The sequence below is a fragment of the Mastigoproctus giganteus genome, chromosome 6, assembly GCF_048544385.1.
Source record: "Mastigoproctus giganteus isolate SK-2022 chromosome 6, ASM4854438v1, whole genome shotgun sequence".
In the NCBI taxonomy this organism is placed as follows: Eukaryota; Metazoa; Arthropoda; class Arachnida; order Uropygi; family Thelyphonidae; genus Mastigoproctus; species Mastigoproctus giganteus.
This window is the reverse complement of record NC_143580.1, coordinates 82,620,015-82,642,124: the sequence shown is the minus strand read 5'-3', so window position 1 is coordinate 82,642,124 and position 22,110 is coordinate 82,620,015. Positions and strand designations below refer to the sequence as shown.

The 22,110-nt window shown below is 38.3% G+C and overlaps 1 protein-coding gene across 3 annotated transcripts in view; it reads right to left on the bottom strand.

Annotated features, from left to right (window-relative positions):
- Tango11 (transport and golgi organization 11) overlaps nt 1-20,882 on the bottom strand; it is a 92,095-nt gene extending 71,213 nt beyond the window's left edge. Inside the window, exon 1 of one of the 3 annotated variants that reach the window (XM_090375229.1) lies at nt 20,728-20,882. The gene's annotated coding sequence lies outside the window, so the exon portion shown is untranslated. Of the gene's footprint in view, nt 1-20,272; nt 20,291-20,723 lie in introns of those variants that run through there. The other 2 variants (XM_090375228.1, XM_090375230.1) reach the window with 2 other exon arrangements.
- Between the last annotated feature and the right edge of the window lie 1,228 nt (nt 20,883-22,110).

The following is a 22,110-nucleotide window of genomic DNA, read 5'->3' as shown; positions in this document are numbered from 1 at the left end:
TGTTCCACCAACCAACTACCCTCTGGCTAAAGGCAAATTTCCGCACATCTGTCCTTCCTCAATCTGAATTTATGCCCTCTCAGGTGATTATTCTGAGCAAGAGGCAGAATCCCATCAGCATTGAGCATGCCCAAACCATTCAAGGCTTTATACACCTCTATCAGATCACCTCGCCGGTGCCTAGTCTCCAGACACTAATTTGCAAAACTTGAGCCTTTCTTCGTAAGAGCAACCCTTTGTTCCATTCACTAACCTTGTTGCTCTTCTCTGTACTCGTTCCAGCAGCTCTACATCCTTCTTGAAATGAGGCCTCCAGACCTGTATACAGTACTCAAGGTGTGGCCTGACCATTGCCTTATACAAGGGAATAATGACCTCCTTATTCCTGCTAGAAAAATTCATGTATATCATTGATAAGACACCATGAGCTACTCTTGCAGCCCATCTGCAGTTATCAATCATTTCAACTGATAATTATAAACTGGTGTTGGAAAGATGCTTACTGCAAAGAATGTGATTTTTGCAAGCCCATACGTGAATATTATATCTATTAAAAATACCAATGTGAAGTGTACAAAACTCTGCTGAAAAAGTGTAGATCAGCTACATGCTTGCTGTAATTAGTGATGGGAATAATCAATATCAAACTAATAATGGCCAATAATGATTATGGCATTTTCGTAATACAACCTCCTTATCCCTTCTATAGAATCCCTGCAATTATATGCAAATTAGGTTATGATAAATATGATAACCCAATTTGCATATGCTTGATTAGTTTAAATATGGAGAGAGAGGGGGGGAAGACAGAAGTATAATCTGAGTGGTAACAGCATGTTAGTTTTGATATTATCAGACTGAATCTGTCCACTCTGCCTTCTTTGTCTCTTCTTCAGTTTTAAAGTATATCAATTTTGTAATCGGTCAATCTGCACACAATTGATTACTTCGATTATGCAAATCAATACTGAATATCCTTTTCATAATAAACTTATATTTGCTTATAATTGATTATTTTGATTACTTGATAACCCATTATTATTTGGTTATGCCTATCAGCTGCAATAGTGATTGAGAAAGCATTCTATGAAACTAAGGATCCACTGATTACAATATCTTCCATACCAAAGAATTAAAAACTGTGACAAGGGCTCATTCCATGGAACGTACAATACCTTCTTCAACACGAGCACTCTGCAATTTTATTGTCTACCAGCTATTGGCATATATTTGGCTATAGACTTTTTTCTCTAATAATGATCAAGTGAAATGAGCCCTTAGGTTCATAAGTATTTACAGCTAATAAGCTGCAGCAGAGAGACATAGTAGTTGAACTGTTATATACTTCTTCATATACCAGTAATATAGATTACTGGCAAGTAAATAAATTTGATGAATCTGAAGTAATGATTAAGTCATCAAATGCAGATATTGTGGAGATAGCAGAGACATGGTATAACACAGCGTTTCACAAACTTTTTTTAGTATAGGAAAGTTTAGTGGGATCCAAAGAACTGTTTGTTAATATTTTATTATATATGATGCACTGTGCATCAGGAGTATCTTTATTTCCAACACATGTAAAACCGAAATTCAAATAACTGTCATCATACTTTCGTTTTGGTCTTATTTCATTTTATTAGTTGGTTCCTGTTTTTTCACTTCAAATTTTGAAGTTTAATAATATTGTGTTTGTTTTCATTGACCACAGCTGCATTACTAGGAGTACTTGCTTCTCGTTTTAAAGTTCCTTTTTTCAACCACAAATCCATGGTAATTTATTTTAATAATACAGTCAGTTCTCGTATAACATGTGTTTACACTACACGAATTCGATCATACACGATTTATAAATAGGGGAACGATATCGTATATAACGGGGCTTAGAGGGGAACAGGTATCCTGTGTGTTATTAGACACTCAGCCTAAAACACTGATGGATCCAATATCTCTCTATTACAGAAGATTTAGGAGAAGTCCGGTTGGCCTGCCTCCCTAAAATCCACTCATGCACACCTTCTCGATGGTAAGCCCTGTTACGTCACTTAGGTGGCAACGAACGTGTAGAGTGGTTCTCTTCAAGACGCCTGGTCAGCGTGAAGAGGAAAAGACCAAACCCTCCAGCAATGAGAGCACAACAATACAAATGGCCCTCAGTCCCCAGCAGCTTTCACTCTCCCTCTTACGGCAGCGAGAGGATCAGAGTGGAAGCAGAGGGTGCTAAGAATCTCTGGGTACGACCAGGCTGGGTTGCAAGGAAATTGAACTTGGCCTGTTATAACGTACGATCACTCATCGGTGAAGACAGGATATTAGAGCTGGAAAAGGAATTAGAAAATGTGAATTGGAATATCATCGGTTTGGCTGAAACAAGAAGAAGAAATGAATCACTTATAAGTTTATCAAGTGGAAATCTGCTGTACACCAATGGAAACAGTGAAAGGAGTGAAGGTGGAGTTGGGTTTCTGGTCCATAAAGATTTTAAAAACAACATTTTGGAATTCAAAAGTACATCACCAAGGGTGTCAAGACTAATACTCAAGATTTCTAAGAGGTACAAGCTAAAGATTATAATGATTTATGCACCAACATCGAGCCATGATGATGAAGAGGTTGAAGAAATGTACACTGAAATTGAGAGCCTTCTAGATGAGCAGAAAACCCACTACACTATTATTATGGGTGACTTCAATGCTAAGGTTGGAAAAAGGCAAAACAGCGCAGAAAGAGGAACTATAGGAAATTTTGGAATTGGTGAAAGAAATAAAAGAGGTGAAAGACTTGTGGAATTTGCAGAATCTCAAGGAATGTCAGTAATGAACACTTTTTTCAAGAAAAGGGTGAACAGAAAGTGGACATGGAAGAGTCCAAATGGATTAACAACTAATGAAATCGACTTCATTCTCACTAACAGAAGATATATTGTGAATGATGTTACCGTCCTGAATAAGGTAAATGTTGGAAGTGATCACAGAATGGTAAGATGTACACTTGATATAGATGTAGGAAAGGAAAGGAAAAAACTGACTCGAGTAAATAATACAAAGGTCTTTGAAATAACAGAGGAGGAGAAAAAGCAGTATGTACTGGAACTTAAGAACAAGTTTGAGCTTCTGCAGACTGCTCAGGACCAAGATATCGACGAGGAATATTACAACTTTCTGGAAGTGATAAAGCCCAAGTAACCTATAGGGAAACAGAAATCCAAAGAAGAAAAAATTAGTCAAGAAACACTTGTCATGATGAACCAAAGACGACAAATGAAGAGCAAGAAAAACACTGCCAGGGAGAAAATTGAGTATACTGAGTTATGCAAAGCCATTAGAAAGAGACTCAGAGAGGACATAAGAAGATTTAACACAAGAAAAGTAGAACAAGCATTAAGGGAAAACAAAGGATTTAAATCAGCAGCCATGAGCAGTAATACAGAAAGACAAATGATACTGAAACTGAAGAATAGCGATGGTGTATTTATAAACAGCAGAGAAGGCATAATTCAAATAGCAGAAGACTACTATAGAGAATTATACAAGGAGCGAGGGAATGATACCAGCAGTGAGGAAGATGGATTGCAAAGTAGCAACACACACGACATACCCGATATTCTTCCTGATGAGGTAGAACATGCATTGAAGAAAATGAAGAATCGGAAAGCCCCGGGGGAAGATGAAGTTACTGTAGAGTTGTTAAAATTGGGAGGAAGAGACATAACACAAAAACTGGCAAGGCTCTTCACAAAGTGCATTAGAAAAGGTGTGATGCCTAAGCAGTGGAATAATGCAATCATAGTTTTGCTGCATAAGAAAGGAGATAAATCAGAAATTGGAAATTATAGACCAATTAGCTTGTTATCCCATATCTACAAGTTGTTCACAAGGGTCATTACTAACAGATTAGAAAGAATACTTGATGAGAATCAACCGAAAGAGCAAGCAGGCTTTAGGACAGGATTCTCAACTATGGATCACCTTCACGTAATATCACAGCTAATGGAGAAAGCAAATGAATATAAAACACCATTATGCCTAGCATTTGTGGATTATGAAAAGGCATTTGACTCCATACAGCATAAGGCAATGTTTCGGGCACTGGAAAGACAAGGCATAGATACTCCATATATTATGATTTTGAAGAAAATATATGAGAGTGCTACATCCTTTATTAGACTAGACAAAGACAGTAGCAAATTTAAAATCGAGAAAGGAGTTCGACAAGGAGACACAATATCTCCGAAGCTGTTTACTGCTGCCCTTGAGGAAGCTTTCAGAAGATTAGACTGGTCGCAGAAAGGAGTCAATGTGAACGGAGAGTACCTAAACCATTTACGATTTGCAGATGACATTGTGGTCATAAGCCACGATCCCAAAGAATTAGAGGAAAATCTTAATCAGTTATGCACAGTTAGTAAGGATTTTGGACTAAAGATGAATATGGCTAAAACAAAAGTAATGATGAACAAGTATGCCACGGAAAGGGAAATAATGATTGAAGGAGCAGTAATTGAAAAGGTGGAGTCGTATACTTATCTGGGACAAGTTATTAGCTGTAATAATGATAAATGGCTGGAAGTCAAGAGAAGAATAAATTTTGGATGGACAGCATTCAGGAAATATAGTCACATACTGTAGAGCAATATCCCAGTTTGTCTGAAACGTAAAATAATGAATCAATGTATACTCCCCACCATGACTTATGGAAGTGAAACTTGGGCACTCACCAAAAGAATGGAAGAGAAGCTAAGAACTACACAGCGAAGAATGGAATGAATTATATTGGGAATCAGACTGTTAGATAAGAAGAAAAACACATGGATTAGGCAGCAAACTCAAGTAAAGGACATTCTTATCAAAACTAAAGAACTAAAATGGTCTTGGGCAGGACACATAGCTCGAAGACATGATGACAGATGGACTAAGAAAATAACAGAATGGTACCCAAGAGGAGCTAGAAGAAAACCTGGAAGACAAAGGCGGAGATGGATAGATGAAATTCATGAGTTTTTGAGTAGTAAATGGATGGCCAGTGCTCAAAACAGAAGGAACTGGAAAGTTGCTGGAGAGGCCTTCATCCTGCAGTGGATTGAAAATGGCTGATGATGATGATGATGATGATCGTATATAACACGAACCGAATTCGCTTATGCACGATTTGACTTTGTGTTAACAAGAAATGGTAGTCGGACCGGAATCACCCCAACTGAACGCAACACGATAGGAATGAATTGAAGATTCTAAAAATGTATTTATGTTTTTTATATCAGTGAAGGGGAAACACATTTCACCCTAATAACGTAAAATTCCAGCTATCGGTATTATCGCAAATGCAATTAGATCGAGTTTACTACCAGTTTATAACAGATTCCATTAGCAGGAACGCAACTGGAAATTGTTTTTATTCTTTTATGGTAGTAACCCCCAGAAATGTACTTTAGTAAAATGTGAGCTAGTGAGGTAGAGTTGTCAGTGTTGTTTATTCAGTTGCTACACGCGCACAGCTTTGTTTATGTGTATCAAGCGTGCCTCCTCATTTTGTAATTGTGCTTTATTCCCTAAAAATGAGTAAAATACTTAAAAGGTGTGAAAAGGAAGCATCCTGGTGAAGACACTACAGATTCAGAGAGAAAAAGAAAAGCAATATTAAAACAGAGGCGGACTGGGTCAAAAATTCTTACCCGGAAAAAATTTGTAGTGGCCTCATACTAGCGTTTATGGCCAAAATCACACCGGCCTCCGACCCACCGTGGTTTCCCTAGTAAGGTTTATGGCCAGTCCGCCTCTGTCAATAGATAAAAAATATGAAATTGTGAAACACTTTGAGCGAAATGAAAGACCACGTGATATTTCACGTGCTACAGGCCTAAATGAGGCAACGAGATGAGGTAATGAGGCAATGGGAATTACAAAGAATGCAGAGAAAATAAAAAACTTTTATAGCAGGAACAACTCAAAGTGTAATTAAAATCCATTAGATTAAGACAGGAAGAATTGGAAGAGATGGAATGGCTGTCATCTGTTTGGATAGAAAATCAAACAAAAAATAAGTTTGCTTACGATAGAAGCAAAAGCATTAGCAATAGAAAAATATACAGTATAATGAAGTGAATGTATTTATTAACACAATAAATATACAGAAGCTTTCGAGGCTGACGAGTCTCTTTATCAACTGATAGATTGAATTTAAATACAATTTTTATAGTTATGCATGCAGTGAGCTGAAAGTGAAGTAACGTTATTCAAGCTGGTTTCCTATTGTTGTCATACGGACATGCGCTGTTTTACTCCAGTGTTTGTCGAGGTGTAAAATGGTTGTCTCCAGGATGGGATGCATTCTCATCCCTTTGCAGCGGTTTATGGCCTTCGGATTGTCGGATCTCAAAAATCTTAAGAAATTACAACATCAAATTGGCATACAGTTACCCTGCAGAAACCTATGTTTGCTTGTCTCCAGCGTGAAGACCCCTGTCACACCTCTCTTATGCAGCAATGTAATATACCGCATCACCTGCAGAGACTGTGACAGCTGCTGCATAGGTGAGACATCAAGACGTCTTCAAGATCACCTTAGAGCATGATAGAGCAATCCGGCTTGCCGAAACTGACCAGTCTGCAGTCGCAGAGCACCTTTGGGCCACCAACCACAATCTCGATCCCAAACGTGACTTCAAAATAGTGTACCACTCGTGACACTTTCGCCACCGCGCATGGCTAGAGTCACTTAATATATTGAACAATCCGAAGGCCATAAACCACTGCAAAGGGATGAGAATGCACCCCATCCTGAAGACAATCATTTTACTCCAGTGTTTGTTTCCTATTGTTGTCAGTGCATGACAACAATAGGAAACCAGCTTGAATAACGTGACTTCACTCTCAGCTCACTGCACGCATAGCTATAACAGTGTATTTAAATTCAACCTATCAGTTGACAAAGAGGCTCATCAGCCTTGAAAGCTCCTATATATTTATTGTTATTAAATACATTCACTGGATTATACTGTATATTTTTCTAAACCATGGACAGCAGCACACCAAGCCCTTCTGTGATAATACGTTCCCTTTACGGCCACAATGTCTACAACGATTGTGTGCAGTTACAGAAGTCCCTTTCAATAGCCCACAACAGACAGCATCTATGTTTTGCACATAGATGCAAAAGCAAGCAGATAATCCCTAAAGGGTTCCGTTACAGAGCCCCGTTCCACGACTCCTGTATGGAACATGCCTGTTTCAACTTCAGTCTACAAACATTAAAATTGTGGATAGCCCATCTCCACCGTGAAATCAAAAGCGCTGACTCTTACAACTGCAAGGTAAGATCTCGCCTATCCTTTTTCCGAACCTTGTACATATCATCTGTCATCGAGCTAATCAGATCTCTGATACCTACCGTTTACACCAACAGAGCAAATTCATAAACTTAAGCAGAGAAGCTAATTCCTCAACGAAGAGCACACGTTCAAATGATGCAACTTCTTTCATCTTGAACCTAAGCAGCAAACAACTATCCACTGAACAGCTCAATGTCTTATCCAACGGCATGAAGTTCGCCGTCATACCATCTAAACCTCCAGTCACACAGCTTGCTATGGGTATAGAAACCAGTATTACCAACCTTCCTGAAGAAACTGCCAACAAGATCCATTTCAGGACTGCCGCAATCCTCCGCAACACTCGGCAAACTTACTCAAACCTTAACCATTGTCAACATGCTGCCCTATCATCTATAAGAAAAGACAACACCATCGTCGTACTTCCTGCTGATAAAGGACGCCAGACCATTGTACTAGACCGGTCAGCCTGACGAGAGAAAGCCCTGGCCCTACTACTAGACCCAAATGTATATGAACCCCTGTCTGATCCATCGATCAAGGTCTTGAAACGTCTAGAGACACATGTCAATAAACTCGTCAACACATGGTTTAAAGATAAGGAAATCGCGACAACTCAGCGTCTTCTACATGCCACCGGCTGCCAATTGCCGCAATTCTATGGATTGCCAAAGATCCACAAACCGAGTATTCCCCTCAGACCTATAGCATCGTGCTGCAATGTCCCAACATATGAACTATCCAAGCATATTATGCACCTCCTCTCACCTCTTGTAAGAAATACCACACGCACCGTCAAAAATAGCGGCGAATTCATCCACCTCATTAAAGACCTTTCAATTCCTGACAGCTCCGTCATGGCATCATTTGATGTGGTCTCATTATTCACTTCAATTCCCATCCAACAGGCCGTACTCTGCACCAGGAGTCTCCTCGAGAACGACTTAAGCCTTCCAAACAGAACATCACTATCCACTGATGACATCTGTACCGCTCTCAAACTATGCTTATCAAGCAGCATCTTCACCTTTGAGGATTCAGTCTACCAACAAGTGCATGGCACTGCCATGGGTGCCCCTGTCAGTTCTGTAGTAGCCAACATCGTCATGGAAGATTTAGAGGAGCAGATACACCTGAACCTATTACAACATGGCGTAGATATGTTGACGATATTTTCACTGTAATACCACGCGGCTCTGAAACAGAATTACTAGAATACCTTAATTCCCTGTCTAATTTCATACAGTTTACTCTAGAGTCAGAAGTCAACGAGGTGCTCCCATTCATGAATGTCTTAGTGCAACGTGTAGGCCCATGTCTAGAGACTTCGGTATACTGTAAACCTATGTGGTACGGACAATTTACAAACTACAGATCCGGCCATGCACCCAGTTATCTCAACAGCACTGCCCGCACCCTATTCTCCAGAGCTTGGAGTCATTCCAGCACTGATGCAATCAGATGCAACGAGATTTCCCATGTGAGGACAGACCTGACCAAATGTGGATATCCATCCCATGTGCTAGACAGATGCCCATTACAAGCAAAAGAACTCACTTCCCACCCAAGATCCCCGAACCAAGACAGTATATAATCCGCCTACATTCCCTACTATCCAGGCGTGTCAAGTCGGATCTCAAAAATCTTAAGAAATTACATCCAATGTGTACAGTTACCCTGCAGAAACCTACGTTCGCTTGTCTCCAGTGTGAAGACCTCTGTCACACCTCTCTTATGCAGCAATGTAATATACCGCATCACCTGCAAAGACTGTGACAGCTGCTACATAGGTGAGACATCAAGACGTCTTCAAGATCGCCTTACGGAGCATGACAGAGCAATCCGTCTTGCCAAAACTGATCAGTCCGCAGTCGCAGAGCACTTTTGGGCCACGATCTTGATCCCAAACGTAACTTCGAAATAGTGGACCACACGCGACACTTTCGCCACCGTGCATGGCTAGTCACTTAATATATTGAACAATCCGAAGGCCATAAACTGCTGCAAAGGGATGAGAATGCACCCCGTCCTGGAGACAACCATTTTACACCTCGACAAACACTGGAGTAAAACAGCGCAAGTCCGTACGACAACAATAGGAAACCAGCTTGAATGACGTGACTTCACTCTCAGCTCACTGCACGCGTAGCTATAACAGTTGTATTTAAATTCAATCTATCAGTTGACAAAGAGACTCATCAGCCTCGAAAGCTTCTGTATATTTATTGTGTTATTAAATACATTCACTTGATTACACTGTATATTTTTCTAAACCATGGACCCCAGTACACCAGGCCCTTTCGTGATAGCATTAGCAATATTTTATTACATAATAGTCGTAATAAAATACTTATGTATTTTATTACGATAATTTATTGTGTTTGGTAATGTTTTGATTACAAACGTGTTCGATCTTGGGTGGTCGGCACCTAACCCTATTTTTTCCATAGGGCCTGTTGCTTATATTGCACGAGGGTTTCTAGGAACACAACTATCATGCTATATGAGGACTCACTGTATTCCGAAATACTGATAATTATCAGAAAAAATTTATACAAATATCTAAATGCTAGTCAAGGAAGTGAGTTTAGTTATGATATTGGTTTGCTCCCCCCTCTCCTTCAACCTGTGTACTGCAGGCTAAATTGCATACGAATGGCATATTAGATCACTACATTGCTACTTTTTCGTAGATGTCATTACCTCTATGCATACTTCCCTAGGCAAAAGCCCCCCAAAATAACGGATTCCACGGTCTATTTGATTATCAATCTATGCCAGTATATTGATATACTGGCATAGATGGATAATCCAGTATATTGATAACAGAAAAAAAAAAAAAAAAAAAAATGTTAAAAATTATAATGATACAAAAGTGGCGTATGCTACAGATATGCAAAATTTATTTATTTTATTATTATTAATTATGATTTTTCATGGAACACTAGTGTTCCACAGAACACAGATTCGGAAACATTAGCACAGCCACTCCCCAACTTATATAAGGGTTGCGTTCCGCAGAACCCTACGTAAGTCGGAATTCTCCTATATGCTTAATGCTGCACTCGCAACTATGTGCGCTGAATTTGATTGAAGAAAAAAAAGAAATGTTTGCCGAACATGTAAACAGAATTATTTATTCAATTTTTTTTTATCTCATGTGCAGGAAAAATACAAAAATTTCAAAATTATAAAATTACAAAAGCAGAGGAGAATTATAAAATTACAAAAACAGAGGAGACAGGCATAACGTCAGCAAGTTTTATCTTTCAAGCATCGTTGCCAGAATTAGCTCTCCAGCTGATAAGCACACCGCTGCAGGAGTTGAGGGCTGTGGAGATTTAGAAGGGGTTTTTTCCAACACATCACAAAATTTCTCTGCAGCTTCAGAATCAGCACTGGCAACTTCACTGCATACTTTAATATTCTGGAAACGAGCGTGATGCTTGAACCTATTAAACCACCCATTGCTTGCCACAAACATGGTTTGGGGTTTGCCAGACTTATCCTTGATATCTTCATAAATACTTCTTGCTTTTGTTTGAATGGCCATCGGACTCAGGAGCACTTGCTTCTGAATCTGATTTTCCATCCATATTATTAATAGCTTTTCCATCTTAGATATAGCACGTGAACGCTGTTTTGTGATCACTGTTAATCTTAAATGTGTTGATCCTTTAACATGTTCTTTTATATGCACACTGTCCCTTAAAATAGTTATGTTGTTATTTGGTTTTTAGGAGCATTAGCAACTAAGGCCATATTGCTCCAGTGATATGCGGTGGTCATTCCCTGACCTTTCCGCATCCTCCGTATTTGGTGGTCACGGGCTCGAACCCCGGTCTAATCAAGAAGCGTGTGCTACGCAGTGCTGCTCCTGCCCACGGAGGCGCCCCCTTAAAATAGTATTCACTAATTCTGTGCAATAGATGACAAACTTTGTGCTGCTTCATATTTCTTAATTAATCATCTTCATTTCTAAATCAATTTTGTTTTGCTTCTTAGCACTGCCAGCACTTGCACTTTCCATTGGTCCCTTTCCCTTCACCATTGTAATAATTAAACAGGAATGAAGAGAAGATTCTGAAAATTTGTTTTTTATATGATTGAAGATTTCAGTGAAGGAGAACTCGTTTCACCATAATACCGTAATGTAAAAACCCACTGAATTCCAGTTATCGGTATTATCACAAATGCAATAAGATATAATTATAAACAGGTAGTAAAATAAGAGTTTACTACCTGTTTATAATTAGATGCACTAACAGAAAAGCCCAATAAACCGGAAAGCACAAATTGTTTTTATTGTTTTATGGTAGTGACCTCCAGAAATGTGTTTTAGAAAAGTATCACAAAGGCGTTTAAAATTGATTCTTATAAGAGAACATATGATAACGATGAAAGTGTAATGCAATTTCCATTATAAAAATTACCTTTTAGAGACATAAATAGTTTAGTTATATAGCGAAAATTTCAACTTCTGAGGTCTTGGAACGAATTACCAAAAAAATCAACGTGTTATTGGGTTCACATTACGATATTTTCATGATACCTCCATTTATTCCTACAGGATGCAAAATACGTTTCCATGATTTTTTTAAAGTTTGCATCAGCTGGCAAAAACTTATGTAAAGTCGAATTCCCGTAAGTTGAGTATTATGTAAGCCAGGGAGTGGCTGTATAAGGGATGCAAAATTTGAATATAGGGAGTATAATGTGTGTAGAGAAAGAACAGACAGGACAAGCGGGGGGGTTATGCTCTTGATTAAGAAGCATATCAACTATGGAAACTATGGGAGGAGCCTCGAATTCTAGATGCTGAAGTGGGCCAACTTGTAGTCGCACCAGATCTACACGACATCTAAATCTGCATTCTGCTCCAACCTGCAATACACACCCACAGTACCCATGTGCTAAAAATAAAGGCATTCCTTCATCTGTGCTCGGCTAAGCATGATCCCATCAACATCCAGGACAAGGTTGGTTGGCGTTTGCCAGGCAGACATCTCTGCAGTACCCCCCTCCTTGTGCTCAAGGCTCCAGAGGTTACAGAATTTCAAGAGAGACTTTCCAAATGTGACTCTGGACAATATCAACTCGCTCGACATTGACCTGTGGTCATTGACAAGGCATATTAGGCAGGCAAAGGCAGATTATGAGAAATCCTTGGCAAAGGATGCAAAGAAAAACAGAAAAGAGTTCTTTACCTATTTAAACTCAAGAAGGAAAGGGATGAATCAGATTGGTCCACTGGATGTTGATGGTTCAACAGTTGAGGATCCAGCTCAGATGGCTAACAATCTAAACGAGTATTTTGCATCTACATTCACACATGAGGAGTTATTCAGGAAGGGGAATGTCGTAGGTGAAGTAAACATTGGCAGTGAGCTAGATTATTTTCTAATAACTGAGAGGAAAGTGGAGGAGAAATTGTTGAGGATAAACATAAAAAAGGCACCCGGGGTGGATGGGATCTATCCAGTTACATTAAAGGAGGCAGCAAAGGAAGTAAGCAAACCCCCTAGCCATAATTATGAGAGCTTCTTTGGACTCAGGGGAGGTACCCATGGACTGGAGATGTGCAAATGTAATCCCAATTCACAAAGGAGGATCAAAGGCTGACACAAGTAATTATAGATCTGTTAGTTTAACTTCGGTTCCAGGAAAATTAATGGAGGCACTGGTTAAAGAAGCACTGCAGGATCATCTGGACAAGAATTCAGTTATAGCTCAGACACAGTATGGTTTTGTTAAGGGCAGGTCTTGTCTGACCAATTTGATTAGATACTATGATGTAGTCACAAAAGAACTGGATGCAAGGAATAACTTTGATGTTATATATTTGGATCTTAGAAAGGCTTTTGATACTATTGCGCATGGAAGACTGCTGCACAAATTGGAGAAGTGTGGCATTGGAGGCAAATTGCTGCTATGGATAAAGGGATGGTTGAGTGACAGAAGACAGAGAGTGGTAATCAATGGACACTGCTCAACGTGGACTAATGTTATTAGTGGAGTTCCTCACGGTTCAGTATTGGGTCCATTGTTGTTTTCTGTATTTATAAATGATATTGACGTTGGTGTATCAGGCTTAATGTCCAAGTTTGCAGACGATACCAAGGTTGGCATGGTTGTTAAGGACACTACTGATACTGTGCTGCTGCAACAGGATCTGGAAAGGTTGAGCAGATGGGCTGAGAGGTGGCAAATGAAGTTTAACATTGACAAATGTAAAGTACTACATATGGGAAACAGTAACCCCAGATCAACGTATAAACTCTGTGGTACTACGCTGACAGTGGTAGAGAATGAAGAGGACCTGGGGGTAATTGTGCAGGCAGATATGAAGTTCTCTGAGCAGTGCAGACGAGCTGCAAGAGTAGCTCATGGTGTCTTGTCAATGATATACAGGAATTTTTCTAGCAGGGACAGGGATGTGATTATTCCCTTGTATAAGGCATTGGTCAGGCCACACCTTGAGTACTGTATACAGGTCTGGAGGCCTTATTTCAAAAAGGATGTAGAGCTGCTGGAATGAGTACAGAGAAGGGCAACAAGATTAGTGAATGGAACAAAGGGTTGCTCTTACGAAGAAAGGCTTAAGTTTTGCAAATTACAGAGCCTGGAGACTAGGCATCGGCGAGGTGATCTGATAGAGGTGTATAAGGCTTTGAATGGCTTGAGCATGCTCAATGCCGATGGGATTCTTCCTCTTGCTCAGAATAATCACCTGAGAGGGCATAAATTCAAATTGAGGAAGGACGGATGTCGGATAGATGTGCGGAAATTTGCCTTTAGCCAGCGGGCAGTTGGTTTGTGGAATAGACTCCCATCGCTTGTTGTTGAAGTTGATAGTCTAAACAAATTTAAGGCTCAGCTGGACAGGTATTTCGAACGAACGGAGGGGTGAAATGGGAGTAGTGGTTGTTTTTTTTTTTTTTTTTTTTTTTTTTTTGGCTGATGCTGAATAAGCTTGCTTTCTTGCATCATATGCCTCTACTAATGCTAATGCTAATATCGCGATGGCATCTTGGCCTCTCTTTCTGTTTGTAAAGGACAGTTATGTAATTGCCAGCATTAGGTAGCCGATGTTATTTCATTTTCTGCTCAACTTGTAGCCCTTTTTCATTTTAATTACTATTTCATTATTACATTTTGATTATTTTTTTTCTAATCAAAAAAAAAAAAAAAAAAAAATCACTTGTATAAACAACATATTGTAAGATTCCTCTGGCTTTCTGTGTAAGGAATCACTATTGTATACAATTTATGTTAATAAAGAATCTTATTATTATTATTAATATTAAATCTAAGGCAGAGCAGCCAGTCAACATGGGGGGGCCAGTGCAATGTTGAATCGGTTTGGTGTGACATAAGTATTGGGAAAACCAAAATGAGTGTAAGGGTGTGTTATAGGTCTAATAACTGTGATTAGTATGACAAACTATACAGAGAAATACAGTGGGCCAGTAAATAAGAATGTCTTATAATAGGGCACTTTTAACTTTCCAGGTATTATCTGGAACTTATGGTTTGTTCACTCACACAACTAGCAAGACTTTTGTGGATTTATTGGATGACACAGCAGCATGTTAAAGAAGCAACAAGTGGAAGCAATATGCATTATCTGATTATCAGCAGCAATTCTTCATGAATTAAGATTCTGCAGGTAAGAGACTGAGTGGCAGTGATCACAATGTACTGATGTCAGATTTACTTAAAAACATAACTACTGTCAAGGGAAAAGGGAAGGGCTTTTGCTTTCATAAGGGTGACTGCAATGGTCTCAGACGGTTTTTAAATTCTACACAGTTCACCTGATAATGTTACCAACAGAAAATTCTAAATAAGAAGCATTCGAGGAAGTAATCATAGCAACTACTATGCTTTTCATACCGACTAAGAAATACCTATTCCAGATTTAGATCTAAATGGATGTCAAATGAACTGATGAGACTTGTTGCAAAGAATAAAAATGAATGGGATGCATATAAATTATCTGGTGATACAGAAGCCTACAGCAGATAATAATCTATTCTGTAATAAATTTGCAAAGGAGGTTAGTTAAGCTAAGGTAGATTACAAGAAGTCTCTGCCAAGTAGTAAAGACTTCTACACTTATATTAACAGTAGAAGGAGTTGAATCACATTGGCCACTTGATACTGGAGGTTAAACCATCTATGATCCTGCTCAGGTTGCTAATAAAATGAATAGGTATTTTGTATTTACATTTATGCATAAGAAGTTCTTTAGGGAGGGGAAAGCCAGAAGTTCATCAAAATATAAGAGGGAGCTAAATAATTTTGCAACAACTGAGAGGAAAGTGGATAAGAAATTGTTGAAGCTTAGCATAAAAAAGGTGATGAAGTGGTATTTATCCAATTATATTAAAGGAAACACAAAGGAGGTAGGCAAATCTTAACCACAATTATGAAAGAATCTTGGGATTAGCATTAGTAGAGGCATATGATGCAAAAAAGCAAGGTTATGCAGCATCAGCCAAAAAAAAAAAAAAAAAAAAAACTCTCATTTCACCCCTCTGTTCGTTCCAAGTACCAGTCCAGCTCAGCCTTAAATTTATTTAGGCTATCAACTTCCAAAACAAAGGATGGAAGTCTGTTCCACCAACCAACCACCCACTGGCTAAAGGTAAACTTCCGCACATCTATTCTACATCTGTCTTTCCTCGGTTTGAATTTATGCCCTCTCAAATGATTATTCTGAGCAAGAGGAAGAATTCCATCAGCATTGAGCATGCTCAAGCCATTCAAGGCTTTATACACCTCAATCAGATCACCTCGCAGGTGCTTAGTCTCCACTGTAATTTGCAAAATTTAAGCCTTTCTTCATAAGAACAACCCTTTGTTCCATTCACTAATCTTGTTGCCCTTCTCTGTACTCGTTCCGACAGCTTTACATCTTAAAATGAGGCCTCCAGACCTGTATACAGTGCTCAAGGTGTGGCCTGACCATTGGCTTATATAAGGGGATAATCACCTCCTTATCCCTGCTAGAAAAATTCCTGTATATCATTGACAAGACACTACGAGCTATCTTGCAGACCGTCTGCACTGCACAGAAAACTTCATATCTGCCGGCACAATTACCCCCAGGTCCTTTTCGTTCTCTACCACTGTCAGTGTAGTACCACAGAGTTGATACGTCACTGTGGGGTTGCAGTTCCCCATATGTAGTAGTACTTTACATTTGTCAATGTTAAACTTCATTTGCCACCTCTCAGCCCATCTGCTCAACCTTTCCAGATCCTGTTGCAGCAGCATAGTGTCAGTAGTGTCCTTGACAACCCTGCCAACCTTCGTATCGTCTCCAAACTTGGACATTAAGCTTGATATACCATCATCAATATCATTTATAAATACAGAAAATAATAATGGACCCAATACTGAACCCTGAGGGGCTCCACTAATAATATTAGTCCACAATGAGCAGTGTCCATTGATTACCACCCTCTGTCTTCTCCCACTCAACCATCCCTTTATCCATAGCAGCAATTTGCCTCCAATGCCACACTGCTCCAATTTATGCAGCAGTCTTCCATGTGCAAGTATCAAAAGCCTTTCTAAGATCCAAATATATGATATCAAAGTTATTCCCTGCATCAAGTTCCTTTGTGACCACATCATAGTATCCAATCAAATTGGTCAGGCAACACTTTCCCTTAACCATGCTGTGTCTGAGCTATAACTGAAGTCTTGTCTAAATGATCCTGCAGTGCTTCTTTAATCAGTGCCTCCATTAATTTTCCTGGAACAGAAGTTAAACTAACAGGTCTATAATTACTTGTGTTGCCCTTTGATCCTTTTGCACATCTCAGTCCATGGGTACTTTTGAGTCCTCCCCTGAGTCCAAAGAAGCTCTCATAATTATGACTAAGGGTTTGCTTACTTCCTTTGCTGCCTCCGTTAATATAACTGGATAGATCCCGTCCACCCCGGGTGTCTTTCTTATGTTTATCTTCAACAATTTCTCCCCCATTTTCCTCTCAGTTATTACAAAATCACCTCTGGCATTCCCCTCCCTGAATACCCTCATGGGTGAATGTAGATGCAAAATAATCATTTAGTTTGTTAGCCACCTGAGCAGGATCGTCAACAGTTGAACTATTGATATCAAGTGGACCAATCTGATTCATCCTTCTAGAGTTTACATAAGAAAACAACTCTTTGCATCCCTTGCCAAAGATATCTCGTAATCTGCCTTCGCCTGCCTAACCTCCTTTGTAACTTGGTTACAGATCAACTTATATCTATCATAGGGTTCTGTGTCACATGTTAATTTATATGTATCCCATGCATTTTTCTTCTTGCCATATGTCTCATTAGTTCATATGACATCCATTTAGTCCTAAACCTTGAACAATATTTCTTAGTTGGTATGAAGAGCCTAGTAGCTTCCAAGATAAATTCTTTGAAAGCTTCCCATTTTGAATTTGCTGTTGGTAACATCATCAGTTGGTCCCACCGTGCAGAATTTAAATACCGTCTCAGACCACCATAGTCACCTTTACGAAAGCAAAAACCTTTCCCTTTATCCCTGATGGTAGTTACCTCTTTGAGTAAATCCCACTTCAGCACACTGTGATCACTGCCAACTATTGGTTCCTTTATCTGCAGATTCTTAATGCATGAAGAATCACTACTGATAATCAGATCAAGAGTATTACTCACTCTCGTTGCCTCCCGAACATGCGGATGTAGAAAACAATCATCCAATAAATCCACAAAAGCCTTGCTAGTGTGTGAGTGACCAGCCCTCAAATTCCAGTCAATATCTGGGAAATTAAAATTCCCCATTATAAGACTCTCTGATTTACTGGCCCACTCTACTTCCCTGTACAGTTCCTTATTATACTCAATAGAGTCATTAGGCCTATAACACATTCCTACTCTCAATTTTGATCTCCCAATGCTTACGTCACACCAAACTGACTCGACACTGCACTGTCCAGCGATGTCGACTGGCTTCACTTCCTTGATTTTATGTGTTTCTTAACTAATAGTATAACCCCCTCATCCCTTCCTATCTTGTCTATCCTTCCTGTACACATTGTACTCCCCAAATTCCAGTTCTGCATTCCTTATATCTGTGTGACACCACGTCTCTGATATCCCAACAATATCTGCCTTTAATATTCTGAGCAATATCTCAAATTCATCAAATTTATTTACCAAACTCCTAATATTGGTGTCCATGCAAGTATACCTTCACCTGTTCCTATTCTTAGCTACCCTAACACAATCCATGTGTTTACTTGTACCGTAATGCCTCCCAGCAGTCTCTGAAATGCCCTGCATCTTGTTTTCCAGGCTGCTGCTCATTCCAATAGAAGCAGTGTGCAAGAATTACTTTCACCTCTGCCAGTGGCTACTGTTAATCTATTAGTCCTTGTATCCCCCCAAGCTAGCAGTTTTCCAACCCACCTAACACTGCCTCGATAGCATCAGCAAATATATTCAGGACAGGTCCAAATGGACTGGAGATGTGTAAATGTATCACCAATTCAAAGGGAGATAAAAAGGTGACATGAGTAATTACAGACCTGTTAGCTTAACTTCTGTTCCAGGGAAAATAATGGAGCCTCTTGTTAAAGACATAATGCAGGAACCATCTAGATAAGAATATAATTATATTGCAGTCACAACATTGATTTGTTAAGGGACGATATTGTCTGACCAATCAGATTGGATACTGTGATGCAGTAACGAAGGAAGTGTATGCAAAAAAATAATTTTGATAACATATCCTTGATTTTAGGAAAGCTTTTGAAAGACTGCTGTACAAACTGAGCAGTGTGGCATTAAGGGCAAGTTACTACTCTGGATAAAAGTGTGGATGAGTGGGATAAGACAGAGTGGTTATTAATGGACACTGCTCTTCATGGCCTAATGTATTACTGGAGTTTCAGTACTGGGCCTATCGTTTGCTGCATTTATTAATGATACTGATGAAGGTATATCAGGTTTAATGTCTAAGTTTGCAGATGACAAAAAGGTTGGCAGGATAGTTAATGACAGTAATCAGGGTAAACAAGATCTAAAAAATTGCACAGATCAGCTGAGATGTGGCAACTGAAGTTTAACATTGAAAAATGCATGGTACTGCATATGGGTAGTAGTAATCCCAGAGCAACTGTGTGGTATCATAGCCAAAGTAGCGGAAAGTGAGACCTGGGGTAATTGTGCAGTCATTTATGAAATTCTCTGAGCAGTGTAGACTGCTAGGCCATCTCATGGGTAATTGTCAATGATATACAGGAATTTTGCTAGCATGGATAATGTTATGATTATCCCACTGTATAAGGTCAGGCCACATCTTGAGTAACAGGTCTGGAGGCCTCATTTTTATGAAGCATGTTAATCTGCTAAATCAGGTGCAGAGAAGAGCAATGAGATTGGTGAGGGGAACAATGGGTGCTCTTATCAAGGAAGACTTCATCTGCAAACTGAAAAATCTGGAGCCTTAGGCACCTGTGAGGTAATCTGACTGAGGTGTTTAAGGCTGCTGACATTTTTCCTCTTGCTTGAACTCCACGAGGGGGGCATAAATTCAATTTGAGGAAGAATGGTTAAAGGATGGATGTGCAAGAGAGTGCCTGCAATCGGCAGGTCGTTAATTATTGGAACAAACTTCTATCTATTGTTGTGAAAGTGCTAGCTTGACAAGGAAGAACTAGAAAAACTACTGGAGGAGATAGACAGGTGATATGGGGAGGTTTTTTTTGGCTTATGCTGTATAAGCTTGCTTTCTTGCATAATTTATTACTATTAATATTAACATTAAATATGATTTATTCCTAAACATGCAATTCCTTCATTATTTCATCTGAAACATGCATATAGAAAATAGGGCTATCAGACACAAATATCAACGGTATTTTATTCAATATAAGCTTTCAAACAAACTACGTTCCTCTAGTGATATACCTGACATTTAAGAGCACAATATCCATAAAAAAAAACGAGTCACGCTGCCCAAAATAGACTTCACTCTACTATTATTACAGACTTCTAATCGGCGTCCTCTGAAAATACAAAATTATATTTTTACGGTGCAAAACAGAAAAGGGATAAGGCTTAGTTCTGTTAAATGAACTATTTCTCTAGTTTTCGAAATTATTCCAAAGGCGTCTTTTAGCATTATATGATGGAGCAATCCTAGCTTCAGATGTAGCGACTACGCCATCACCGAAACGACCAATACGACGGTTGCAAAATGAAAGAAAACATAAAATGTGTACCTGAAAAATTACAAATAACCTTTCTTATTATAACTTCCATTGTATAGTACCAAATATATAACTTCCATTGTATAGTACCAAAAAACAAATTTTATACAAACACACTTGAACATATTATTTTCAATGAAAACACGTACCTACCAAATACACGTGAATATTTTTGTCAATAAAAGTGTTTAACAGAATCAGGTCTGCTACAACAAAAATGAGGTATTAATACAAAGTTCCCAAAATGCAAATTTAAATCTTAATCCTAGCAATATATCACATACATAAAATCACACATTAGGAGTATACATAACACATGAAAGCACAGTATCCTTGCTATCAAGAATATCAGTAAAAGCGCCCCCTCTTATACATATGTAGAAGTCGTCTGCTAGTCTACTGCTCCATGATTAGTAGGGTGCTTTGAGTAAGATTTTATGAGCGGTACTTTATTAAACTTACAGAATTTTTTTTTTACAAACTTTAAAATTCTATTAACGTATATTTTGGAGGATATACGTTCTTTACAAATGACAGAAAAATAAATTTACTTAATCATAAAAATATGGCGACAAAAATAAAGTACTTCTGGCCTCTACAGCGATATGCAAGATATGTTAGCAGTGACGACCGTCTTTTGAATACGACAGAAAGCAACGGATCGAGAGGAATATGGAAGGTATCTATATATATATACACACACACGTAACTTTTTTATACATAAGTTAAGTACATATATAACCCATGCATGTATAATGTCTAATTGTCATTTACGCTATTTAATAAAAATTTAAATCTAATTGTCATTATATATATATATATATATATATATGTCATTATATATATATATATATATATATATATATATGTCATTATATATATATATATATATATATATATATATATATATATATATATATATATATATATACATGTATATATATATGTATATATATATACATGTTTATAGCTGTAACCTTTGGCCATATCCACTATATATATATATATATATATATATATAGGGAGAGAGAGGGGAGCGTAAACAAAAATTCATAGGCGGGGCACAGTTTTTGTTTGTGTTTGAATCTGTGTATATCCGTTATTTTTAATTTACTGTATTTATTATTGCCCATATATCAACTGAAACATTTTATTTACTAATTATAAATTAATTTACTACGAAAACAGATCGTTTTCAAATAAGACTTTCTTTTTTAAAAGAACAGCTTCAGTTTATTTATTTATTATTATTTTTTTTTTTTCCTGTGGTATCTTTCAGCAAGTATTGACAGACAAAGGTGATCTTGATCTTAATTATTTAGAATTTGAACATTTCATCATTAAAAAGAACGGTATTGTTTTGGTAAGTATTTATTATTTAAAGAAATAATAAATTTGCTTTTTACTTAATATAGTTTTGTTTTTAAAAAATCACCTGTTAAAACAAGGTTTCAACCGCTATAATGATTAGGCATTTAAACCTTGGGCAATACTCTTTTTCTAAAGTAACCAATAGAATTTTAGCAAAAACACAAT